Source organism: Amblyraja radiata, chromosome 1, assembly GCF_010909765.2.
Source record: "Amblyraja radiata isolate CabotCenter1 chromosome 1, sAmbRad1.1.pri, whole genome shotgun sequence".
Classification (NCBI taxonomy): Eukaryota; Metazoa; Chordata; class Chondrichthyes; order Rajiformes; family Rajidae; genus Amblyraja; species Amblyraja radiata.
Genome location: NC_045956.1, coordinates 189,817,699 through 189,825,383, shown reverse-complemented (window position 1 = coordinate 189,825,383; position 7,685 = coordinate 189,817,699). Strand labels below are relative to the sequence as shown.

General features: G+C 44.2%; 2 non-coding genes across 2 annotated transcripts; both read right to left on the bottom strand.

Moving 5' to 3' along the window:
- Nucleotides 1-2,111: 2,111 nt before the first annotated feature.
- LOC116983776 lies at nucleotides 2,112-2,277 on the bottom strand. The gene has a single exon (XR_004414811.1). It is a non-coding gene; the product is annotated as a U1 spliceosomal RNA (small nuclear RNA).
- Nucleotides 2,278-5,843: 3,566 nt separating this feature from the next.
- Nucleotides 5,844-6,007, bottom strand: LOC116983259. The gene has a single exon (XR_004414659.1). It is a non-coding gene; the product is annotated as a U1 spliceosomal RNA (small nuclear RNA).
- Between the last annotated feature and the right edge of the window lie 1,678 nt (nucleotides 6,008-7,685).

Here is a 7,685-nt window from a genome sequence, read left to right as displayed (position 1 = left end):
CTGGAGTAACTCAGTGGGTCAGGCAGCATCTCTGGAGAAAAGGAATAGGTGACGTTGCAGGTCGGAAGCCTTCTTCAGACTGCGATCTGACACTTCTTCTTCTTCTTCTTCTTGCGTATGGTGTGCACAGCCTAAAGTTGTAGGACAACTTGTTCTATTTGATCTTATTTGACTGTGCACACCAGGTTGATTGGATTTGTCGAAACAGGGCGGACCACGTGAAGGTTGCAATCTCCCACCCCGCGTTCTGACACCAAAGAGCAAAATGTCCAACGTAGATACAATAATAAATATATCGCCATTTGCATTAGTTTTGTGCAGTTAACAAATCACAATTTCACACAATGTACATAAGACAGCAGTTATTTGACAAATACTCTGCAGTTCGGTGCAGGAGATCTTGTCGACGAATATTCTGGACCCACTGTTGACATCTGAAATTACAGGAGATATCATTTAGGATTAACTAATAAGAAAAAAGATGATCATAACTACATGCCTGAACAATGGATGATATGTCACTTAAATGCAATTGTTTTCAGTTGTGTGGAGAGACCTGTATGTTGAAGATGCTTTTTGCCTCTAATATGTCAATTTACCTTAAATGTAGAAGAGCTTATTAAAATCTTCTTACAAAGACCATTAAGTATTTTCTTTCTATCCTCTTTTGGACCCAAGGCATAGCAGAGCTGCCAACTCTCACGAAGAGGTAAGGGAGGGAGAGAGGGAAGGGAGGGAGAGAGGGAGAGAGAAGAGAAGGAGAGAGAGAGAGATCGAGAGAAGAGAGGGGAGAGAGAGATCGAGAGAAGAGAGGGAGAAGGGGGAGAGGGAGATGGGGGGAGAGGAAGAAGGGGGTGAGGGAGAAGGGGAAAAGGGGGGATAGGGAGAAGGGGAAAAGGGTGGAGAGGGAGAAGGGGGACAGGGAGATGGGGGAGAGGGAGTGGAACGATAACACATTATAACGCGCAGCCGTCCCATTCCGACCAAAGATTATAGAGCAGATCTCCTCTCCTATCTTTGATTGCGGCCACAGCCGAACCCCCCGGCCCACCATTGCACCCAATGTGTCCCACGGGCCATATTTTGGAGACCAATCCCTTACAAGAACAAAACCAAAAACGTACAGAAGTGTTAAAATTGTCTTTATTATAGTGGTAAGTAAAGATCTATTAAAAATAAGTCTAATAACTTTCTAATGTACCGACAAACTTAATTTCCCAATGGCCGTTGATAGAACAGAAAATAACATTTTCACGACAGAATATCGACAAAAAATAATAATAATATTTTCTTACCTTTCTTTTTTATCGGGGAACCTAAAGAATGACAGGTCTGGTCATTTAGATTTACGATTAGAACAATTTATTGCGGAGCAGTGAGGTGAAGATTTACATGAGGACGCCATGACAGTGTGGGGGAAGCCCAGTAAAACGCTCAATAAAATGGCGTCGACAGTCACACACGTCATACTACGCGTTTTTCGAGGAGTGGTCTATCTTGCTCCTCTATGATCTTTGGCAAGGACTAACAAAATTGGGAGAATTCAATGTTCATGCCCCCAGGATGCAGAATCCCCAAGCGGAATATGAGGTGTTGTTCCTCCAATTTCCGGTGTTGCTTGCTCTGGCCATGGAGGAGACCCAGGACAGAGAGGTCGGATACGGAGTGGGAGGGGGAGTTGAATTGCTGAGCCACTTTGAAATCTATTATCACTATCTTGCCTCTCACACACAGAAACACACACACACCGTTCCCCCACAACACTGATTAAACCAAAGATCATAGAATGCATATGGTCCAGAGACCTTTCATTGCGCATTGTCGCTCATTTTATAGTTTCCCTTTTTATTTATTTTTTTAAACGCGCCATTTATTATAAACAAAGATCATAATGGTCTATCATAGAAGGCTAAGTTAGACGAAGATAAAATCCTGTAAAATCCAATGGACTGATGTGGATTAAACTGCGAAAGGAATAACGGAGTCTTATTCCTAAAGTGGCGGAAGTTCCATTACGTGCCACACGTCAGTCCGTTGGATTTCGTAGGAGTGGTCTATCTTGCTCCTCTAGTATCTTTGGTGCACAGTAACTCTATTTTTAATTTTTTAATCAGGGGAGAGCGCGAACGCAGTCCCCCACTACCACAAATTTTGCAGTTGAGTATCCCGCATTTGGGGACATCGCAGGCGTCAGCACACCCGAAGTGCAATGGGATAGCCTCGTCCTGGGAGAACTTTTTTTTTTTTTAAATTTCAAAATAGACTTTATTCAAGTAATAAATATATACAATGCATGAACCGTGCGAAAAATTCATCCGCCATTTTCAGAGGCTACACAAATTGTGCAATACAGTTTATACATTTTTCCAGTTCCACAAAACTGTCCCCCACCCGTGCCACTCATGTGGCCCCTGCCCAAGTAATAAATATATACAATGCATGAACCGTGCAAAAAATTCATCAGACATTTTCGGAGGCTATACAAATTGTTCAATACAGTTTATACATTTTTCAAATTCCACGAAACTGTCCCCCACCCGTGCCACACATGTGGCCCCCTGGCATGGGATACCTTCCCTTATTTCGAGGGGTGTCTCCACCAAACCGTGCCCCCCATGCCCAGCAGCGGAAGGACCCTAGACTGTGGCCTTCCCCCACCGAGCCTTGGCGTTGGCTGCACCGAGCTTCAGTGAGTCCCTCAGCACGTACTCCTGCAGTCTGCAGTGGGCCATTGTCTTCAGTGTCTCCTCATGCCCACCGCTTCAGTGAATTGCTTCAGCTTTCCTGGGCTCAGGTACCCGGCATCCTCAACAGGGTGGGTTTCCTGTGGCGTAACCCAAGATGTCTTTGGGGGGGGGTCTGCTCGTTCTACTCCCTTCTGGGTGCGCCGCTTCCTCCGTCTCCTGTTGCTGGGGTACAGTGGCAGATTCACTGCTCCCGGTTGCCCGGAGCTGGGGCCCATCGGCCGCTACAATACTCCCGGTATCCCTGAGCTCGGCACCATCGGCCGCTGCGATGCTCCAGGTATCCCGGAGCTGGGCACCATCAGCCGCTGCAATGCTCCCGTATCCTGGGGCTGGAGCCCCTCGGCCACTGCTCTGCTCTCGGTCTCCTGGGTCTTGGGGATGATCGGCGTGGCCTTTCTCTTTTCCTCCCCGGTTTTCTTCCTTTGCCTCCTTCGTTGGGACTTCACGGTCGCCTTATTCTCCGACGAGGAGAGGTTGCTGCCTTCTGTCAGGGAGAGAGATCTTTTTTTGGAGTTATTTCTGGACTTACCAGCCCCTTCCGGCCTCTGCTCTTTGGGCTGAACCCTCTGGTGTTTCCTATACGTCACCATCGTCCATTTCTCCTGCTGTTTCCCCTCCTCCATCAACTCTCCCTCCTGGGCAAGGTGCTGGGGGTCTCCTTCTGGCGCTTGGGGGCTCCAGGTGGTTGGGCAGTCCTCATCACTGTTCCCCCTTTCTGCTGGGGTCTTGGCAGTGGTGGGGGGTGCTGGCAGCAGCCCCTCTTGTCGCCTGTGCATAGGTGTAGGCTCTTTTAGGGCAAGGCCTGTAAAGGTGGCCTGCCTCCCCACACAGGTTGCAGTTCTTGCTGGCCTGACAGTTCTTTGTCTCATGGCCCTCCGTCTTGCAGTTCTTGCAGACAACTGCAGTGCATTGGGCCATCACATGCCCAGGCTTGTTGCATTTCCTGCACAGCCTGGGTTGCTCCCCGTAGCTCATATTTCCTCGGGTTTTCTCCAATTGCGAAAACCGAAGGAGGGTGGAGGATTGCTCCGTCCTTGTCCACCCTCAGCTTTACCTTCACTTGCCACTTGCTCGTCCAAATCCCATGCAGGTCCTTCACGTCCACGCAGCTCCCTGTTCCTTCGACGTAGCGAGCAAGGAAGGTGAGGACATCCACTACGGGCACATGTGGGTTGAACATGTGCACCGTGATCATCCTTTCCTTCTGGTTGGGGAGGGTGAAGAGCGGCTGCACTTTCAGCAACAACAGCGGAGCTTCATTCCCCTTCTCTCGGAAGTCTTCCATCAACGTTTGCCATCCCGTCAGATACTTGAAGGTAATAACAAATTGGTTACAGCCACCCGACAACCAAAATTCATTTTGTGAACACAAACTTTTTAAAAAGGCGAGGCAAGCAATTGGGCACCAGCCACCCAACAACCAACGCAAACAATTGGGCAGCAGCCACCCGACAACCAAAATTCATTTTGTGAACACAAACTTGTTAAAAAGACGAGGCAAACAATTGGGCAGCAGCCACCCGACAACCAAAATTCATTTTGTGAACACAAACTTTTTTAAAAGGCGAGGCAAACAATTGGGCACCAGCCATCCGACAACCAATATTCATTTTGTGAACACAAACTTGTTAAAAAGGCGAGGCAAACAATTGCCAACTGTTGCAACGATTTTAAAAGCCAAGGCGAGGCAAACAATTGGGTTGCAGCCACCTGACAATCTAAATTCAGTTTGTGAACACAAACTTGTTAAAAAGGTGAGGCAAACAATTGGACAGCAGCCACCCGACAACCAAAATTCATTTTGTGAACAGAAACTTGTTAAAAAGGCTAGGCAAACAATTGGGCAGTTGCCACACGACAGCCAAATTTCATTTTGTGAACACAAAGTTATTAAAAAGGAGAGGCAAATAATTGGGCAGCAGCCACCCAACACCCAGAATTTATTTTGTGAACACAAACTTGTTAAAAAGGCGAGACAAACAATTGGGCAGCCGCCACCCGACAATCAAAATTCATTTTGTGAACACAAACTTGTTAAAAAGGCGAGGCAAACAATTGGGCGGTAGCCACCTTACAGCCGCATCGAGGGGACTCACCATGGAGTAGACATGCGTTCAGTGTTATTCGCAGCTCAGAGAGCCGTGACCATCTCGCTTCCTGGGTCTGGCAGAGACTGAGGGATTGCACTTCCGGGTTTTATGGTCCCTCCCCCCTGCCGCCAAGTCAACTCAAGTTTATTCGTCACATACACATACGAGATGTGCAGTGAAATGAAAGCGGGGGCAGCAGAGAGAATGGGAATTTTTTAAAAAACATTAATATCTCTCTGATTTTTCATCGATGAGAAAAATCCTCCGGTCCCGGAAAGCGGAGGGTGGCTCTGAGCGAGGTGGCCAAAAATGACGGCCGTAGGTGGTGGCGTTTTCTCGGAAATCACAGCACAGTGGGCCAAAAGCGGTCAAGATCAGACTTTTAGTAATATAGATATCTACGGGGTTATAATATATAAATATAGGCAAATATATTTGCCTTTATGGCTTATGCACATCATGAGAACGGCTCATGTACATCATGAGTTGATTTAAATCAAAGTTGCTTCTGATCCATGAGGATCTTTGAAATCTATTATCTCTCTCTCTTGCCATTCACACACAGAAACACACACACCGTTCTCCCACAACACTGATTAAACCAAAGATCATAGAATACATATGGTCCAGAGACCTTTCATTGCGCATTGTCGCTCATTTTATAACCATATATAACCATATAACAATTACAGCACGGAAACAGGCCATCTCGGCCCTACAAGTCCGTGCTGAACAACCGAATAAGCAGTTACCCTTTTATTTTTTTAAAGCACCTTATTTATTATAAACAAAGATCATAATGGTCTAAGATAGACCAAGATAAATTCCTGCAAAATCCAATGGACTGATGTGGATTAAACTGCGAGAGGCATAACGGAGTCTTATTCCTAAAGTGGCGGAAGTACCATTACGTGCCACAAGTCAGTCCATTGGATTTCGTAGGAGTGGTCTATCTTGCTCCTCTAGTAGCTTTGGTGCACAGTAACTCTATTTTTCATTTGTAAATCAGGGGAGAGCGCGAACGCAGTCCCCCACTACCACAAATTTTGCAGTCGAGTATCCCGCATTTGGGGACATCGCAGGCGTCAGCACACCCGAAGTGCAATGGGATAGCCTCGTCCTGGGAGAACCACCTTGGTGATCATGGTGTCTCCCCTGCCAGGTAAGTATGCTAGAATATCGTCGCTCTCTCCCAACCAACCTCTACCATTACTCTTGCAAGTCAGTACGAGCCAAAGTTTTAACATCTTGTATTGCACTTGATTGCCGAAAACAGAAAAAAGGTCATATTTTCGCCTTTCATTTGTCGTTTTGCCTCTGATCTTTTTCACATTTTCCCACTTTTCCCTGATGCTCGCTTCATTTGCATTTCTACCTTAAAAGGAAGCAGCCTTTGCCGAATTGCCGCTGACTTGCAGTTATTGAGCATCGCCTCTGGGTGGCAGTCTGCTCCACCGCCAGCGTTTCATTCAACGAAGTTAGATACAAATGCTGGAGTAACAATTTAGCTGGTTGTCAGACGAGGGAAGGACTATGCGACGTTTCGGGGCGAGACCCTTCGCTCCATAGATGCTGCCTCACCTGCTATGTTTCTCCAGCATTTTTGTCTACCTTCAATTTTCCAGCATCTGCAGTTCCTACTTATACAAAATGCTGGAGTAACTTTGCTGGTCAGGGACAGCGAACATTAAATTCTCTAATTTATCTCAAAATGAGTCAAGTCAAGTGTGTTTTATTGTCTTATGTCCCAGATAGGACAATTACATTCTTACTTGCTGCAGCACAACTGAATATGTAAACATAGTACATAACGGGAGAAGAAAAAAAGTTCATTGTATATACTCATGCGCACATACTCAATAAGTAACAAATATTGTGCAATATATATATATTTTTTCATTTAATTCTTTATTTTGAACAGAATAAAATAATAAAAAGCAAGTGTGAAACAGCATACAAAAAACAAAATAGGAATATTTATAAAATGTCATAAACAATATCTATAAATAAATGAAATCGTATGCGTCCGAAAAGGAGCAGGAAGAAGCCAAAGCTTATTAATTCCCACCCCTTATTCAACTGCTTATAATTATCTTATACAAATTTAGCAGCTATATGTACACCATATGTACACCAGCAGCTATATGTACACCAAATTATTTACATTTATACACTAAACAAATATTTACAAAGCCATACAAAAAGAGAGAAAAAAATAAAAAAGAAGAGAAAAAACCCTCATATACCATAGTATCTTAGTCATATATACAACCCATCACCCTATAATCACCCTTCCCAATACAATCAGTATAACAAATATTCCACTCACAATCACCTATCCTCATCACAATATCCTTTTTACAAAGTGTTTTTGTACATCTTTTTAAACTGAATTATGTTTGTGCTAAGTTTTATCTCCTGTTCCAGACCATTCCACAAACTCACACCACAGATTGCTATGCACATACTTTTAGAGTTTTTTAATTTCAAAATAGACTTTATTGGAGAAACAAATGGCTTATGTACATCATGAGAAAGGCTCATGTACATCATGAGTTGCTTTAAATCAAAGTTGCTTCTGATCCATGAGGAACTTTGAAATCTATTATAGGTATAATATATAATAATAATAACTTTATTTATAAAGCACTTTAAACAACTACAGTTGCCACAAAGTGCTGTACATGAGAAATCATGAACAAAAAGCTATTACAAACAATTAAAAACCATTAAAAACCGTACAACGAAGGACTATAAAAAACACACTAAAAATTAAAAGACATTAAAAGCACTAAAAACAGGAGCAATGCCTCAGCCAGTGTCGAAAGCCAAAGAATAAAAATATGTT